The sequence below is a fragment of the Thermobia domestica genome, chromosome 9, assembly GCF_964235325.1.
Source record: "Thermobia domestica chromosome 9, izTheDome1.hap1.1, whole genome shotgun sequence".
In the NCBI taxonomy this organism is placed as follows: Eukaryota; Metazoa; Arthropoda; class Insecta; order Zygentoma; family Lepismatidae; genus Thermobia; species Thermobia domestica.
The window spans coordinates 147,833,966-147,853,170 of record NC_137462.1 but is presented as its reverse complement, the minus strand read 5'-3'; the positions used below and the strand labels follow the sequence as shown (position 1 = coordinate 147,853,170).

Here is a 19,205-nt window from a genome sequence, read left to right as displayed (position 1 = left end):
ATCATTCATAACAGAGAATGTCAATTTCATCTTCACAGTCTTCGCAATCTAACATTCTACGGATTCTATAATTATCTATGTAATTTATATACCAACTAGTGCTCAGAAGGTCAATTTTATAATCAGAACACAAAAAATTGCAATAAGAAACTGGTATTGACTATGTATAGTTTATATACCAAGTCACGGCACAATAACGTGTAGAGAAACATATGGTATTTCTGACCGAGAACAAACTTACGGCAAGGAAAACACAAGGAATTTCTGAGCGACAGGAAAAGAACTATCAACGCCAGGAAAAGAACTGTCAGTGGAATTAAGCATCTATGTGGTAGGAACTGAGTGCAGTTGAGGCAGAAAGGTATTGTGAGTTACTAGCACCAAAGTCAAAGAGTGTAGTCGCCATTACGAGACAGAAATGCCTATCGGTCAAATTGACCGATGTTTTTTTTATAGGTGTTAACACCCATTTGTCTCACAGAGTGTCTATGTACTTACCTCTACATTCTGTATAAATAGAAATCGCGGTGGATATCTATCAGACCTTCCAATTTATTTTCGAAATCTTCTCCTTACTGGTATAGATGTTTATAGTCGCCTGTATACTGGAGTGTCTACTATATAGTTGTTTCGTAATTTGCTGCAACTACACGACAAATATATGTCTTCAAATTGCAGAAATTTGTATTCAAAGAGATGTCTCCATTTTGCAGCTTTTGTTGAAATAATATTGGATATTTCTTTCGCTCCTCTTGGCAAGGACATTCCTTTGATCAACGTCTCAACGATTATACACCGAGGCTGAGGAAGACTGTGATAATGTGATAGGTGATAATCACCAAATAAAGAATATGAATACAAACGGAATAACCCCGAGAAAAATCATGTACGTAGCGTTTTTGCAACACAAATCCCACTTGATGGAAGCTAGATCGAATCAGGGTCTCCACAGCAGATAAGTAATTTTTATGAGGCGCCGTAGAATATAAAGTAAACAGCCATTCTTTTTGTTTATTTTACGTTCGTAAAAATGGAACCTAAGACCATATGAACTGAAGTAATGCGGAATGGATTCAGATATTATCACATGGGAATCCCTCTCAAAACTTACGTTCTCACTCAGTTGGCGTCGGTTTTAGAAAGCAAGATTAAATTATTGAATTGCAATAGTACGAAACTAATTATGTAGGTGGTGATTTCAAAAGAAGTTTGCTCAACTAGCAATATCATATAGCATTAGTGTTAAAAGGAAGAAATGGATCATAATCTTTTCGATATAACTATTATTGACATTGATTTATGATTCATGAACACAATCCTTAAAATCATGTCCGAAAATAAAAGAGTTTAGATTCAAATTTTGAAATTAGAATGATATTTCTACTACTTCCAGTTTTAATAGAGGCATAAAGAGTAAGAAGGAACCCGTTCGTGGTACAGCGAATGCATATCAAAAATAATTTCTCGCTATCTATTACTGTATTTGCATCATAATAATATATATCGAAACTGAAAAAAGTAGTAGATTTTCACCCTTTTGGTTTTAGCAGATGGAAGAGGGTGAATACACAATCTATTCTTGCATGTAAATACATACCAAAACCTTTTCTCGTTATCGTATTAGTGTTTTGAATTTCTACTGTTTTCCGTTTTAATGGGAAAATGATTACGAAGGTGGGATATATTCTTCAGGTGCTCAATTCGTTTCATAACTAGTAAGTGTACATGTAGCAATAGGGGTCCTGCATCAAAACACAACTCCGCCGATCACGTAATATTCTTTCATTTCTACCTTTTTGGGTCAACAAAGTATGAGGAATTTCTTACAGGTACGAAATCGTGATATGATTTTCCATGTCCTTCGCCAGCGTAAGATGACTCTTTCCGAGTTCAGACTTCCTTGAGAAAAACTTGTTCATTTCTTGCAAGACCGTTACAAAACCTAAAGTAAACCTATGCAGTGCGTGTCAGCCAATTCGTTTCAAACGGTTAGAAGCTTGTACTGGAATCATAAAACAGACAATATTTCGAAAATGGTTCTAGATCTCTCAGAAACAACATCAAAAATAACCACGCGAGACAAAACCCACCAAGATATATATGAAATAAGTGCTCTCTAGAAAATAATAGTTTCTCATTTTTACCCTAAAGCAACCCACTTTTATTTTTGTACGTAGGAAGACAATTCTATTCTTTCTCTTCTGATAGATGTGATAGCAACATTAAGTGTTAGATTCAATGTGGATACCTTGAAAGTTATGACGTCTAGGTGAGTCCACGTACGTACATCACGATGACCGAAAGAACGGACAAACATTCAAAAAATCACGATTTCAGGACGTAGTGGGCCAAAATCTTGTAGATTCGTTGTGAATCTTGAGTTAGATTTCTTTCACGATCATCATATTTCATTTTCTTCTATCGTCCTCGAAGGTATAAATAGGAGTACTAGTTTTCAAGTGTTCCTTGACACCTTTCAGTTTAAAATAAGGCTTACATTCATGGAACAATATATCTATTAGGACATCGCATAATACAGGTATGTATATATAAAAGGAGATAATTTTGTTCAAAATAATAAATGTTTTCTTTACCTACAAGTCATGAAACGTATGATAAACTTTCAAATGACAACTTTTCATTTAGTCCTATCTGTAATTGTATTTCTGATAGAAAATAAATTATGACAGAAATACGTACCTCTATAACGACACATTCCTTGAATTTCCATGCATTCTTGCAGTCTGAAACTGAAATATAAGGAGCATTTTAAATGTCATATCTGCGCTTACCTAATAGTTAAGCTAAAGGAAAAGGTAGCATACTTCTTAAAGCAAACTTATGAGCTAATTGAAAATCTAGGGCCAAATATTTACAGTTAAATGATTTTCCGAATGTTTCAGGTAGTTTAAATGATATCTGATGGAAGTTCATAGTATAAAAAATAATGTCTTCAAACACAATAATTGAAAACAAAAAAATAATATGAAGTTTATAATTTAACTTTCGGATATCCTTTATTCTAAAGCAGACGAGTATACATGAAAGTGATCAATTTATAATAGAATTAGTGAAATGAGAATATGGGAGAAACGGAAGAACCCTGAAAAAACAGATGCTATGTTTTCTACCACAAACTTGACCTGGGACGGAACTAGTGAGTCGTAGCACGAGAGGTGAGTGTTTACTACTAAGCCACTACGCCTCTCTCCCTTAATAAACATCTTTTAAAATTAAAATGATCATATTTTAGTTTTGCCAAGTCCAAAGTGTGAAGATAAAGTCTTGTCTGTTCTAAGACCACAATTACTAATAGTACTGCTACAATCATTACTCGTACTATTAATAACAATGATAAGTTTATTTATTTCCGATGTAAGCAAAAATAAATAAGTAGAACACACCTAACTTTGCAGAGCCTTGGATTTTTACGCATAAGTAGAATTAAGTTAATATTCTTTGGTGATTTAGTATCTCAAACAAAAATATATTACTTTACACATATTTGCAAAATATGATATTTACAATGGAGTCTGGTAGAGATCAATCAGGTAACTTTTTAAAAAATGTCTATGCAAGATATTTACATATTCTTAATCAGGCCCGTATTTATATATTGTGCGCCTCTGTGTTTTATGCCGTCCCCTCCCAGCACAAACTTATGTCTGTAACAAGGAAACAAGCAGTGATTTGGCAAACATACCAGCTCTTGTTGAGTTGCAGTTTAGGTATTACAAGTTACAAAAGTTACAACGTAATTAAATGGCCTAAATCTCTCAATGACGATTATGATGTGGTGCTCTGCCTGAAGGTAGACGTTTGACCCGGTGGTCCCTAGGCTCCACTCCCCAGGTAGGGACGAGATTTTAAAAGTAATCGAAAAGGACAGATGTTACTGTTGAATTCATAGTTTCCGAGGTCGCTGAGTTTAATGGTACCGTATCAGTTTCCATAATGTTCAAGTTTATCCTCACCCCTTGGGGTGAGAGTGGGAGAGAATGACTTTTTAATTATAATGAGATAAGCTACCTAATTAGTAACTACTGTAATTAGAGCAAATTAAACGCATTAACATATTTTCTCGCTCTTGCGCGGGATCGTGCGGGTTGCTAATTTTAAATATTATTTTATTGTGAATCTTTAAAAGTCCAAAATTTTGCCGCCCTATGCTCGAGCACAGAATAGCACTTTTCAAAGTACGGGCCTATTTTTAATAAAGGAGCCGAAGGTTAGGGAGAACAACTTACTACTTCAGTTTTTAAGAAATAAAAAGCGAATATGAAAGTACAAATTACATACCTAGTATGTCTTTGCATTTGTCAACAACAGCTAAACACTTGTTCCTGGTATCTTCCTCACTTTCGTAATAGCGTTTGCATAGTTCCTGAAGATGTGGAGTGTTAACTTTATTTTCTTTGACCTGTGCGAAAACAAGTAAGTAAACTAATGAATACATTTCTTAAATACAGTAAAATTGATTTTGTCATTTGGCTATACAATATTCTAGCTCATAGAAAAATATTAGTACTATCAATAAATGTATTTACAGCATAGTTTATATTAAATGGGAAGAGGGCGGATTGGATACCATTGAGAGCTGAAAAGCTGTGCTTATTTGCTTAAAAATCCTCAGAAGACCCCTAGCAATATCAGTGATTCACTAACCAATCATAGTCTGCAATTGCAGAGGTGGCAATTTTGTAATCGAAACTCGGATTTATTACTCTCAATAGGGCTTATATTCACTACTATCATTGAGGATCACACTACCTCAGAATCGCTCTTGCTCGACTGTATACGAGACTTAGTAAGGGTTCTACCTCGCAATTTTTAATGGAACTTGCACTTAGCTCATATTCACTGTCACTGTTATACGATGAAAACTGAATGTATTACCAGCAAGTAAATGTAATAGAGTATCTAATACATATATATAGACACTGTCGTGATCTTTTTACGTGTAACTTATTCAACCAAACCATGTATCCCCCAAAGCGGAAAGAATGCCATCACCAAATACTGATACAAAAAACAAAAAACAGCAATTACCCTACTCTGTCCGCCGTGGTACCCCCCCATACATAAAATATATATCGCGGAAAGCGTCGTCCTTCAGAAATACATAGATACCAAAATTATCTTCCTAGGGCCTGAGTTATTGAGGTTTAAATTGATCCACATTAAGGAGCGACTAGAATGTGCCTATTTCACACCATTAGACGGCTCAATGGCCGTAACTCTGTAACGATGCATTTCCGGACACATGGTCATATGAACTTTTCTGCTTATCTACCCATAAGGAATCCACCCCTGAAATTTTGCCGTACCATTTTGTTACAATATATATATATATATATATATATATATATATATATATATATATATGTTCCACCACAACTGTGCAGCGATTTCAACCAAATTTGGAACACATATGACCTAAAATCGGAGAAAAGTGTTCTGAGGTAAGACATCACAAGCATGTCTAGAAGAGATCAAAGGGATGACGTAAATTAGATCGAAAACTACCGATATTAGAGTCAAATTCATAGTTCTTGGAGATGCTGAGATGAGTAGGGACAGTCTCGATACCTTTCAAGTCAAACTTCAGGTCCATTGAGGGTTAGACAATGCTAGAACTCCTAAGGCTGAGGGTAGAAAGGAAGAGAAATGTGAAAAATAAACAAAAACTGACCAATGTTTTCAGTTCAATTGATAGTTTTTGTGGTCCCTGAGATGATTACTGAACTTTTGATTTCCTTTAAGTCCACGTTTAGCCCCACCAGTATTGGGGGCGAGAAGAGATGAAAAATGAATTATTCGAAATAACTGAGATTGGTTTTGGATTCATAAATTTAGGGGTCACTAAGCTGATCCCACATAGAACACTACGTCCCTGGGATGTCCCATTTTGATCCCAATCATCCCAATCGATTCCCGGGATTATCGGGACAATGAGAAGACATCCCATGGACGTCCTGCATGGGATGTCCTGAAGGATTCCCATGTAGGATGTCCACGGGACGTCCCAGATGGGACAGGAGGTCCGAGGGAAAACAAATAGACGTCCCTTCGTGGTTCCGTTTAATATCCCGTATCCCGGGATATTAGAGGACATCTGGATCTCCCGCGGATATCCTGTGGATGTCCCGGGAGCACATTTGGATATCCCGGGATGTCCCGTCGTCCGTTGCGGGCTCAGTCTCGGACATCCCATGGACGTACTTGTGCTATGTGGGGATTGGTTACAGTTCCGCTGAGATTAAAGCCCAAGTTTAGGGCAGAATGTCAACGTCTTCGAAATTTGTCAACAAAGAGATCCACATATAAAGTGCTCGAATATTGTTTACCGAATACCAATAGAACAAGGTTGACTTTTCCATCGCGAAGCTTTAGTTCCCTTTGTGGCGTAAGAATCCCTTTAAGGCAAGAAAATTTGCTCCCACATGTTCCTGTTGAAGCTCCAATGCAGTTTCTGCATATAATTTGCACACTCAGAAAAACACTTTTATATAGATACAACATATCTAATGTCATTAAAATATTACTGTCGCTCTTGTTCTAGGATAAACTGCAGGTTAGGAGTTTCAATGATAGCAATACTTTGAAACTGATCAAAAAAGTTACTGACTATGGTAACAAACAATTCAAGGATTTCAAACAATTTTCATTATTTCCTGCAAATTAATTTTCAGTTCCTAGGCATTATTGTATGGTCAAATATCTCATTAAAAATTTGCTTCAAGTGAATTGCCTCATCTTGAGTCATATTTAGAGAGTCTTCAACAATAAATCCTTTGAAAAACGGAAGAATCTTCCGAATTCGCTTCAACGGAGGTAACTCAAGATCTGATAATTTAGTGAAAATCTGTAATTTGTCTTTGGCTGTAATAGGCATACTGTCAACTCCAGACTGTCTTTTCTACTTCAAAGCTGACAGACAAGACCTCAGAACTTGATCTGCTCTTTCCGAGATGTGTTTCTTTGTCTTGTGATGAAATGACAGCTGGGTCAAGTGTTGATAGGATTTAATAGGATTAGAGCCGAAATGAAACAGAATTCTAATGTACCATACTTTCTTAAAAGTCCTATATTTTTAATAGACAACTCAGTGTCTACATGATCCAATTTCCTTTGAGAAAAATACGCCAGCGCAGATATTATATCCTCAAAATCTCTAGATATCTTGACTGTTTCCAAGTGTTCAGTCCATCGTTGATTGATCAATCTCTTAAGCTTTCTGTGACACTCGATGTTTTCTCCTGTACAACAACTTGGCTAATAAAATCACTTTCACATTAGGGATCGTTAAGAAGTACAAATTATTATAGTATGAAGTTGATGATTATTGCAATGAACATAATGTATTGGTTTATGAAGTTGTACTTATAATAGCTTTTAACACATCCTTTACATCCTGCCATCACACTACCACTGTCATAACACTGAAATTATTTGTTCTTATCAAAATTCTGTTTTAGAAATAACTTCAACAGCTTTTTCTTGTATATCTTTAGATAATGAATCCTGTAATTGAAAAGACCCAGTAGATGTTCATGCACCTTTCTTTATCTCACAACTGCCACAACCGGTGACAAATTTTCCACACCAAGGGAGTCTCGTGATTCATGTGTTTCCAATCAAAGAAACTGTGATAAACTTTCATCATATTCTTTGTTTGCTTTGTCCAGTACCATCTATGCCAACACATTTATTATTTTTTCTGAACTTTAGGTGAAGTATAATGAGCGATCTGATAAATATGTTTGGCTATAGACTTTAGTTTCGAATTTTTGCATTGTGTGCTTGAAGTGTGCTGTAAACAATCCGTTAGAACATAATTTATAAAGATTATTGCGAGAAACTTCACTTGCTCAGCTACACACTTCCAATTAGGTTTCCAATCAAAAATTTTGAAAGTTTTCCAAATTTCATTCATTCTGGCTACATAGCCTGCCCACCTGAGCCTCCTAGACTTAATGACCCTAACAATGTTTATCAAACAGTATACATTATGCACTTTATAAAGTTTCTGACATTCCCCATTCCCGTCTTTCTTGAATCCGAATATTTTTCTCAGGATTTCAAATACTTTCAGTTTGCGTTCTTCCCTCATAGTAAGCGACTATGTTTCTTGTTTCACAACCATACAACCGGCGTATTTAACGTTTTATATATTTTAAGCTTCAAATTCTTTGACAGTGTTCGCAAAGACAAAGCATTTTGTGCTGAATAACAGCACGAATTCCCTGCTTTCAATCAGCATTTAATTACTTCGTGGAGATGGTCTGTTAATTTTGATCCTACATATTTCAAAGTATCCAGTTTGTTGAAATTTCTAAACTAATGAACCTGATATAAAATATATTAAGAAATTTGTGTTGATCTTACATTTAGGAACTACGATTAAATTTTGGATGACCACCTGACCGGCCTCAGTATGCTCCTCTCCCTCTTGTTAGACATTTTGTATTGTAATGTAGGTTAAGTAATATATAACTACTATTTCCGGATTACAAAAAAGCTGCCCCCCAAGAAAGCTGTCTCCGCCACTCCCTTGTCCCCCCTGAAGAAATGAAAGCTGGCGTTGTCACTGTTTAAGAATTCCGCTTTCTATAATTCTCACGCCTTCTTTTGTATCTACTAGTGGACTTATCCAAGCTACAGCCCTGTTCGGTCTTTTTCCTCTTGAGGTCCAACATTCAGATATTTTTTGTACCCTTGACTGTAACCCGGCGTCTATATTAGTTTCCAGTTTTCTTTTGTTAGTTACAATATTTGTTGCATCTACTTGTATCATAGCTGTGAAGAAGAGATATTCAAGGACGCTAGGAATTATTTAGTCTCTCAATGTCATTGATGAATGAGAATCCGAAAGAAAACGTGTTGGTTAGAATTGGTTTGTTATCAGACACATTAAGAATATCATTTTGCAAGAAATCGATGTCATGGATAGGTTCGAATAGATTATTTATTAGGACTTTGTGATCAGCAATATCAGACAGATGCAAACTGATAAATTTTATCACATGACAGAGATGTAGAATAATTCTTCATGAAAGAATCGAATTTTATGCATACTTTGTGCTTATACAGCTGCGGACGAAAACTTATTTCCTGAAAAACAAAATTTGTAAAAATATCCAATTTACGGTATGGAAGCTCGAAAAGTATTGGAAAAAATACCGAATGATATTAGATATACAAAAGACATATATCATCAACGAATTTCCATGTTTATGAAAGGACGAATTATGTACAGATTTTCTGATCATGAGAAAGCGCTTTGATTGCTTTCCGAACAAAGGAAGGAATGTGAATGAAAACTAAATGTTTTACCAGCATGTAAACGTATTCGAATATCATATATTACGTATACTAATGTATCTTTTTCACATGTCACCTTTATGTATGAATAAAACCAAAACATTCATATGCACATTCCTAAAGTGCGTTGCCAAGGTAAAACTTTATTATTATTATTATTATTATTATTATTATTATTATTATTATTATTATTATTATTATTATTATTATTATTATTATTATTATTATTATTATTATTTCGGTAATTTGTCTCTAGCCGAAAGCTTACGGAAAGAGACCACCAGATTTGTTCATATTCTTAATAACGGTTCGATGAGAAGCATTTATATATGCAAAGAAAACACAAAAAAGCGAACAATCTGTATTAAAACCCAATCTGAGAGTCTTGATACTACATCAGAGGAAAGGTAACAAGATCGTCTTAGTTTTGAACAGTATGCACCAAGACGTGAAAATCGGAACAGATACAGGAAAAAAATATGATTTTTTTTTAAGAAATAACATGACTAAATATGGCATAGACATTGTACGGTAGATCAAATGGCCAGGGAATAATGTAATTCAATAACTCCAGAAGGAAGGGCATTATATAGTCGCAATTTATCGCCGAAAGAGTAATTAAAGAGTACCTCGAGAACTTTCCCAACTGATGGATTATTAAGTACAGAACTGTTGCAACAAATTTCAATAACTTACCGAATGTACACAATTAGGACGGTCAAGGGTGCAAAAATATGGCGGCAGACGACTTTGCTGAACACATGAATCATACCTGGTTCCTGAAAGATGTAGATTACAATTTCTGAACTGTCTGAAATTGTATCAGTGCATAGAATGAAATTACATTTGTGGGCTTTTCGCTTGTACTTGGGAGTTTGAAGCTCTCTACGACTTCAGAATGATTGGATAGCTGAGTCTGTATCGGTGTGAGGGTGCGTGCTGATGTCCATTGAACAGTTTTGTTTTGTCCGTATTTAGTCATCTATCTTTCGGAGTTCTCATTGGTTGCTTAGCGAATGTTTAAAAACAAAGCATAGTCCTAGAACATTTTTAAATATTGCCAATAATAGGATATTGCACGCCACACAAATAGTTTTAAAATATCAACGAAATATTTGAAAAATATCATAAAAATGCAACTCACTAGATGTCAGAGGACTTAAAATAAAATTATTTTCTTCTTATTGATCTCTGATGATCGTACTAAGATTAAGTGAGAGTTCTATATTTACGACTATTTTAATTGCATTAGCTTCATGTAGAAAAATATTTGTTTTACCCTAGAACACTACGAAAATATTTTATAAACGGGTATGTCACCCATAGATTATTTGTGGTTGGATTTTTACAAAAGTTATCTCTAGTAGTTTTCAAATATGTAAATGGAAAACTTGTCAATCTTTCTAAAACTCGTCCAAAATCTTTCCAGAATAAAACCCCTTGTTAAAATAACATGTATACATTATGCCACATGCATTATACTTACATATCCTGCTTTCTCGAAGAAACATTTCCAATAGCACTGAAAATAAGATTAAAATATGTGACTTTTCACTTTAGGTACTGCTATTTGTAATATATACTCAGTGCCGGATTTACGTATAAGCTAAACAAGCTATAGCTTAGGGCCCCTCTCGGTTGGGGGCCTAAAAATTTAAAGAAAAAAAAACTGATTGTAATGTAATTTCCAAATAACAAGGAAAAGCAAATAAGATAAACGCACATACAACAATGGATGGTATTGTTATGTACTAGGCTTTGTATTGTTTTGCTTTGCTTTGCTATGTTTTGTATTGTTATGTATAGAATTTTATGAAGCAAGTAGTGGGGCTCTATTTCTCAACCACACTTGTAATGAGGCCCCTGTTATCGAGCCCCGCTTATAATGGAGCTCCGTTTTCCAGCCCTGCTTGTAATGGACCATTATTTTCGTTAGGTATCCATTAGGTCCATAAATTAGCATATATCATATAATCAAACCTAAAAAAGGCGACGTTTTGTCGTTGAAAAAGAAAGCTTGACGTTTAAAGGGCCCCTTTCAATAGCTTAGGGCCCCATGAAACCTAAATCCGGCACTGTATACACTGTATGTCTATGCCTCTTCTTGGATTAAAATGTATAACTCAAATTCGTTACACGACTATATACTATCGATTACAACTTTAGTAATCTAGCTAGATGTTTTTTCACCTAAGTAAATAAGTGTCGTGAATTAGCTCCCACGTGCTGAAATAAAATCACATATACGTATATGTGGAAGCACCAGGCATACAAATAATAAGAAATTAAAGCACACCCTTATCAAGGTTCCTGTTATGATATTAGCTAGATAAAGAGTATAGTTAAGGAGATATAGAATCGGAGGCTCACAGAATCGTATAGATTCGAATTTAAATAATCTGTTCTCCAACAAATTGTTCAAAACTCCTAATCCAGGTTTTCCTAGGAAACAAATTAATATCATTCGTACGATATTCACAAATTATCGCTTTTATTTGCAATTGCTACTCAGCCAATAGCAATAATCTACTCTTTTTCATTGAATTTTGATGAATGTTGACCTATTTTGTAATTAATTATTCTGTTTCAGCAAAAAGAAGAAAAAAAGCAAGATCTACGATTATTATGTAAAATTCAAAGGGTGTCCTATGTTTTAGTTTAAATTTTTATTGGGTGTCCAGGTTTCTTAATCTGCAAATCTGAGCCCTAGATATAATACAAAATTATGATTGATTTTCAACTATAATTTTTGTTTAGTATTTTTGAAAAGTGAAATATAATGACATCGACCTTAACAAAATGACATGTTATAGAGGGGGTAAAAATACTCATGCATAGTTTTAGAGGAAATCGAGAAAATGAAATTTCAATAATGCTAAAATGTATGTGGTTTCTAACAAGTAATATTCGACGGATTGATCTTAGTTTGCTCAAATAGATTATGCATTTATTTATTTATTTATTTATTTATTTATACACTACACATGTAAAAATACACAGTTAGAAAGCAGATAGTAAACTATATATTCTTGTAGATCCAAAGTACAAGATAGATAATTAAATGTAATACCTGAGATTTGTTCAGCATACCTAGGGCTCTTCGCCAAGCTCACTCCGACTTTTTACCATTTTAGTGAATAAGTTATAAACAGAGAAGAATATCAAAAAAGTAGTAAGCCAGGTAGCATATCTACAAAATGCTACTAAATAAACTAGTGACAGTTTCCAAATCCTTCTTTATAGACCAGAATTTTAGGTGCGAAGTTTATGACGACATAATTCCTTAGCACCTAAATTTACACACAATCTGAAAAGTATTCAAAAGAAACCACTACTTCATAAAATTTCATTTTGTAGATACTGTCTGGCTCACCTTTTACATTTTTCATATTCTCGTTTGTGTGCCTGTAATTTTTTTTTTTAAGTGGGAGTGAGCTTAGTGATGAGTCTTACCTCTCTCATTCCCCCTTTCAGTTCTTTAATTGTAGTCAGTAATTTAGATACAATGAACATCATTTAAAAAAGAGTAAAAAAGTGAACCATAAATTATCTGTAAAACGAAATGACATGATCAAATAATTGTTTTCAGGATCTTTTGTATAGTGTATATATATTTGCATGCTCAATAATAAAGGGTGTACGGTGAGGATGAGTCTTGTAAATCCATACTTTCTTCCGCTCCCTATCTCCTCCAAAATTTCGACTTTTCTGTAAATCAAGTCTAATGTTAGGGGTAATTTTACAAAATTTAAAATAATTTATTCTCATAACTTTGGACACTCTGAAATCTTTGAAACTTCCAGAAATGAATTTCTACGCAAGGAATTGTGACGTCATGAACTTCGCACTCAAATTACACAAACTATTGACCTATATTGAATAAGGCTTAAGAGCAGTTGTTAGTTTGTTAAATAGCATTTTCTAGATACTACCAGGAGAACACTTTCATATTTGTTTTACATTCTTCATTAAAATTCACAAAAGTTAACCTGAGCTTAGCAAAGACTCTTAAATTTAAAATCTCTTTGCAAAATTAATACCCTATACGAAATACTTACTTGAATACTTTCTGTAGGGACCCCTGATTCCATATATTCGGAGTAGTCCTCTGAAATAGTTAAAAAAAAAAAAAAAAAAACGAGAATCAATAATTATGAATGACATTTTAATAGCAAGTACGCAACTTGACAAACGATTGCATGGCGACAGGAAGAACCATTTGCCGGGACCTAACTTGCAGTTAGCAAAGGTAGTAAAAGGTAGAGTTATTTCTTTTACAAGCCTACAAGTGTTCGATTGTCATACCTAATTAACAAAACGTTAGTCTTTAGTAGCAAACAAGAAATTCGCATTACATACTCATAGCAGAAGTAGGTCTGTATTTCATTCATCAATTGCCTGTCAAGTTACGTAGCTCTAATAATAATAATAATAATAATAATAATAATAATAATAATAATAACAGCATAAAATCTAATATTAACCATATTTTTAAAACTTAAAAATCGAAGTATAAGTAAATATTTAAGAAGTACGTCGGGCAAACCAACTGGAAACAATATTTCATATCTTACATAATTAACCGTTTCTGGCGAAATAGCAATATTAATCTCAAGTGAAAAGGCATAATTTCACTACCAAATACTTTTGTCTTTGCAATTAACACTGTTTTCAGGTCGAATAGAGTAGTGCGAAAAGCAAAGTAGTACGGCAAAATCATGTTTTGGATGCTACATATCAACATTTCTATCTTCCATTACATTGCGCAGTTCAGGCTTCGATATAAAATTCTATTAATTTTGTGTACCGTCTATTCGTTAAGACAGAACCAAGTAAGTTTGAATTTTGATTTACGTGAGTTCTACTTGGATAGTGTTTTTTTTTTTTTTTTTTTTTTATAATGTAAGTCTTCCTTTAAATAATGATTTGACAAATTGTGTATTTACAGGGTGAAAGACCCATTAATCACGTTGTATTATTTGAAGTCTGCTATTGAAGACCGAACTGTATATCTTTAAAATTTGCATCAGTTCCGATCCGTTTAGTTCAGTTACCCTCTTTTTAATATTATCAATGGGTGCCATTTGTTAAATAAAGCACAATCTCAGTGAAACTGAGAAAGAAAATTATGAAATGGGAAAGAATTTTCGCAATAAAAGATCTTCAGATTGTAATGAGACAATCATTAGTAAAAACCATAAATCAGCAGAGTGAAATCACTTAAAATCCGTACTAATTAGATAATTATCGCAAGGAACACGTATCTTTTGTTTCGTATAATTTTGGACGTTGTTACATCTCAATGACTCATGTTTATTAGATGGACTGAAAACGCGAAATTTTGAGTATCAAATTCTAATAGTGTAGAGAATTTGGCAATAAAGGGAAAATATTTTTAAAATTTTTATGATTAATCTTCAGAAGGACCTAAAGTTGAAATACTAATACTAATACTAATACTACTACTACTACTAATAATAATAATAATAACACTGAAATTTTACCGATCATTTTTCCCGACATGTAATAGCGTGAAACTATCTCATTTTAGCTGCTTAATAATAGTAAAAATATTTTCTAAAAGTAGCACAGTACAGCTTAGAGTTCGTATATAAAAGGTAAACTGAGCTGCTCTATAGAATATTATATTTTTACAATATTACAAACAGATACATTGCTTTACAAAGTAAAGGGTTGGATATAATGTTATTTGTATTAGTAATCCTGAACTGAAGTTATTCTGATCGATTGTGTTGCTATTTATCGGCACATTCAGCACACAAAGAAAACAAATCCACTTTTCGTCATTCCTGACATATTTGATCTGGAAGATCTCTAAAGAAAACTCCTTTCAATATTTAAAGGCTTGTGTCCAGTTATTGTAAATAACTAGTATAATGTAAAAAATAGGGTTAACTTTTCCATGTACACTTATGTCCAAAATGATTGTCGCATATCTATAACTGTCTTCTTGTAAGAATATGATTTGATAATGATTTTGCAGGGTTCTTTAAATACTGATACTATGTGTATAATCGGGAAATGTATATTTGTGGTAAATTGCATAGGAAAAGAATTATAAATACTAAAATTAGAGTGAATAAAACAAAATAGGTATTGCTAAATGCACAATAAAGTTTTATTTTTGTTTTATTGTTCTTATTTACTGCTCTTTTTACATGAAATTTTCCACATACATTCTTTGCCGACTATACACATACTAACTTTATAAGAAATACCGGGCGAATTCGTCATCAAATTATATACCTACAACAACATATTTATAGACATGCGACAATAATTTTGGACATGAGTGTACCTTAACGTACCATGCAACTGTACATCTCTTTTCTTACAAATATTTCCTCATGACTTAATAGTTTAGAGTACGAGCCTACTGCGAGGTAGACCCGGGCTCTCGTTTCAGGGTGGGCACTCTTGTAGTTAGGATCCCACGTTAAGCTGTGAATCGAGGACGTTATCGTTATAACCTGGTTACTGAAAGGAAAGCTAACTTTTTTTTTACCAAATTTGATACTTGGACTTGAGTCCCTTGTGCTTTCAGCGCCCCTTATCACTTGAACTCCATTTGTGTTTCAACTCAAGATTGTACAGTCCGCAGTAAAAAAATGCAACATTAGCATGTAAGTTTTTTTTTTTTTTTTTTTTTGTGAAACCATGAAATGTTTTGTTCCAAAATAAGTGTGTATGCAAGGACGACGAGGTTCCTTCTGGCGTGATTCGTGCCACTTAGGCGTTATGTTGATTCACTGCGCTGTTAGGCGTACTTTCACAATAAACTTACAGACTCATGTTGCAGGTTTTTTGCTGCGGTCTGTACAAAGGATCAAAGCTTACCAAGATGAATATTATAATTTAAGAAACCGTGCGATCAAGTCTACGATAAAGACAGTTTTAAGAAAATCATAGGGAAATTTATTGCTAAAACGAAATCCTATTTGATGCTCAGCGCGTAAGTGTGTTATGGCACTTTCTTGTATGTCGGAAAATGAAAGTGCCTGTGAAGTGGTCAATATATGTCAAAAAAATATCCCAATCATTGAGAGAAACTTTATGTTAACCAGCAAACAACCAGAATCCCTTAAATTAGCAGTTTGAAGAAATAGGAAAACAGAGAAACCAGTAGCGTTATTTCATGTATTGCCACAGCGGGCGTGGGAGAGAGAGCGCTGGTCCACAGGCATGAGAGTTTCGCATTTCTTACTATTATATTAGTATAGAATTTATTTTTAAAAAAGAAAAACATGTTTTCCCAAACTAGTGCAGGGAAATTCCACCTGCTCTTCCCAAATAGCATCACCGTGAGAAACTTAAGATAGAGAAAAAAAAAAAAAAAAGAACGAAAGGAAGCATTTACAATTTTTGCAACAAAATGTTATCGCTCGACTGTGATACATGTGACACGGTAACTACTTGTGAAATCTTCGGACGAAAGAAGCAGTGAAATCAATTTTACCTCAGTTTCTTCTGCATCTAATGCGACCAAAAGCAACGTAGTCTATATTGCATTATTACACTACACCACATATATTGACCATGGGCCATCATTTAGATGTTAAACATATCTCCCTTGGGCTATGTAAAATTTCCGGGTTTTTAAAACCCAATAGAACAAATAATTTGTTCGGAAATCTTGGTAAGAACCGAGAAATATATAGTGTTCCTAACAGAGATACAACTATTATTACTTCTAAGCTATTATGCAGTGATGCCAACATGAATCAATATGAAATCCCACGTCGAGAGGCAAAAAATCCCATTTTACGTGTAAATTTCCCACGTTATAATAATTAAAAGTATGCTGTAATATTTAAAATTAAATGTCTTTGTGTTCGTCACTTTTACAATATCTAATTGAATAAGCCGTAAATTTCGATCTTCTCGAAAGATCCCAATAATGCTGCTTATTATGCCTTTCCGAGAAAATAAGGTCAAATACTCTGACGATATGGGGTTTTTCCCACAGGTTGGCATCACTGCTATTATGTAACCTTGAAATAGACTTGGTAAAAGTTCAAGGTCGGTGATCAACAAAAGCAAGATAAGAATAGAAAGACAGAGAACGCCAGAGGTTGCAGTAAATAAATGCACCAGAATAGTGTTGTAAAGGAAATACATGTAATTTGATGGTAGACAAGGGAATATCCTTGTTCAAGGTAAAATTACAGCTTAGTTATACCACTAGATTTTGACAAACGTGTTGCTCTGGAGTGAAAATTTAAAAAAAAGAAGAAGAAAAGCGTTGTCATCTACTATTAGTGACAACGTCTTTACTTTTCCCTTACAGCCAAGAGTAAAATTGGATCTGAAAACGTAGGACGCATGAAGTCATGACATCTCCTTTGCCTATCTTTGCAATTGTAATTTTTTAGTAAATGGGGAACGCCATAGATATTTTATTGAATTGGGAGGACGACGTTCCCCCCACCCCGCATTCTCCTGAACTTTTACAAGTGCTTACAGCCAAAACTACAATTAAAAGTTTAATTTTTCCTTTCGTTGCACACCAGTTAAAAGAAAATGTCCAGTCAAACAGGAAAACATAGCATGCAAAATTAAATTATTCTATGATAACATGCGAAATATAACAATAGTAGACTTTTGACTCTCAGGCTCATGATTATCCGGCCTACATTAAACAAAAAAAAAAAAAAAGTTTCTTTTAACTACATACTTGAATTTTAACGCGACTATATTAAGGAAAAATATTCATCCATCCAGGATTTCCTCAAACTCTAAAAGCTGTAAGTTTTCACTTTTTATTCTTATGGCTGCCTTTACAAATTTGTACATTCGTTTATCAATGAACAGTAAAATAAATTATTATTTTCTTTAATTGGGCAAACGTCTTACCATATGATTTGTTTATTTCAAAACTGTACTTGGTTAGCTTAAAATGTATAGTAAGACTATTCATGGCTTTGGATTAATTGTTTTAACAAAAGAGACACTGACCAAAGTATAAATCTGTTATAACAACATTTATATATATGTCTGTATTTTCATTAATTTCGATCGTGTCTGAAGAAGGATATGCTAGATATCCGAAACAGTTACAAATTATAATTTAAAATAAAGTAAAGTTTTAAGCTTTGGTCAGTGTCTCTTTTGTTAAAATGTATGTAATAGTATTGCTATTCTTGGACTATCTTTTTCTGCATTATTTTAAAACGTGCAGTATAGTACAGTACATAACGAACTATTGTAAAGTGGCCTAAGAGGTTATAAAATATGAATAAGAATGGGTTTTTGTATAAATAGTAGGGATGCGCTCGAGTCGAGACATGTCTCGAATCTCGACTCGACTCGACTCGAATTCGAGTCGAGATTCGAGTCGAGACACACTTTGTAAAATTCGAGACGAGTCGAGACAAACGTATTTCTCGACTCGAATTTTCGAGTCGAGACACGAGTCGAGTCGAGACGGCTGTTAAAAATCTCGACTCGACTCGAATGTCTCGAAAATCTTTCTATAATTTTTAATATTATTTTGAAGAAAGTATTCACTCAGAAACAGCCTTGAAACCAATTCCAGCTTTTATTCCTTCAAAAAGGTACAGAACGCATAAAATTAATAGTTAATCTTTAAAGATCAAGATTTAATTTTCAGCTCAATTCAGTTAATTAGAACTAATAGTTAATGTCGTTGTATTTGGTTGTACTGCAAATATAATGATAATAATAATAATAATTGATTATCTAGTTTGTATAAAACTATTATCGTAGTCTAAATCCTAGTTTGTATAAGACTATTGCGATAAACTGAACTTCATAAATTCTCTGAATGAGCAGTTGGTAGTCTATAGTAATGTAGCATAGTTATAATTATTGTGTTTTCGTTCCCATGAACGCAATAGGGT

The 19,205-nt window shown here is 33.8% G+C and overlaps 1 long non-coding RNA gene across 1 annotated transcript; it reads right to left on the bottom strand.

The window, feature by feature from the left end:
• Window positions 1-2,718: 2,718 nt before the first annotated feature.
• Window positions 2,719-10,851, bottom strand: LOC145694170 (uncharacterized). The gene is made up of 3 exons (XR_014132948.1): window positions 10,811-10,851; window positions 4,300-4,420; window positions 2,719-2,750 (listed from the first exon to the last, which is right to left on the bottom strand). It is a non-coding gene; the product is annotated as an uncharacterized LOC145694170 (long non-coding RNA).
• Window positions 10,852-19,205: the final 8,354 nt, after the last annotated feature.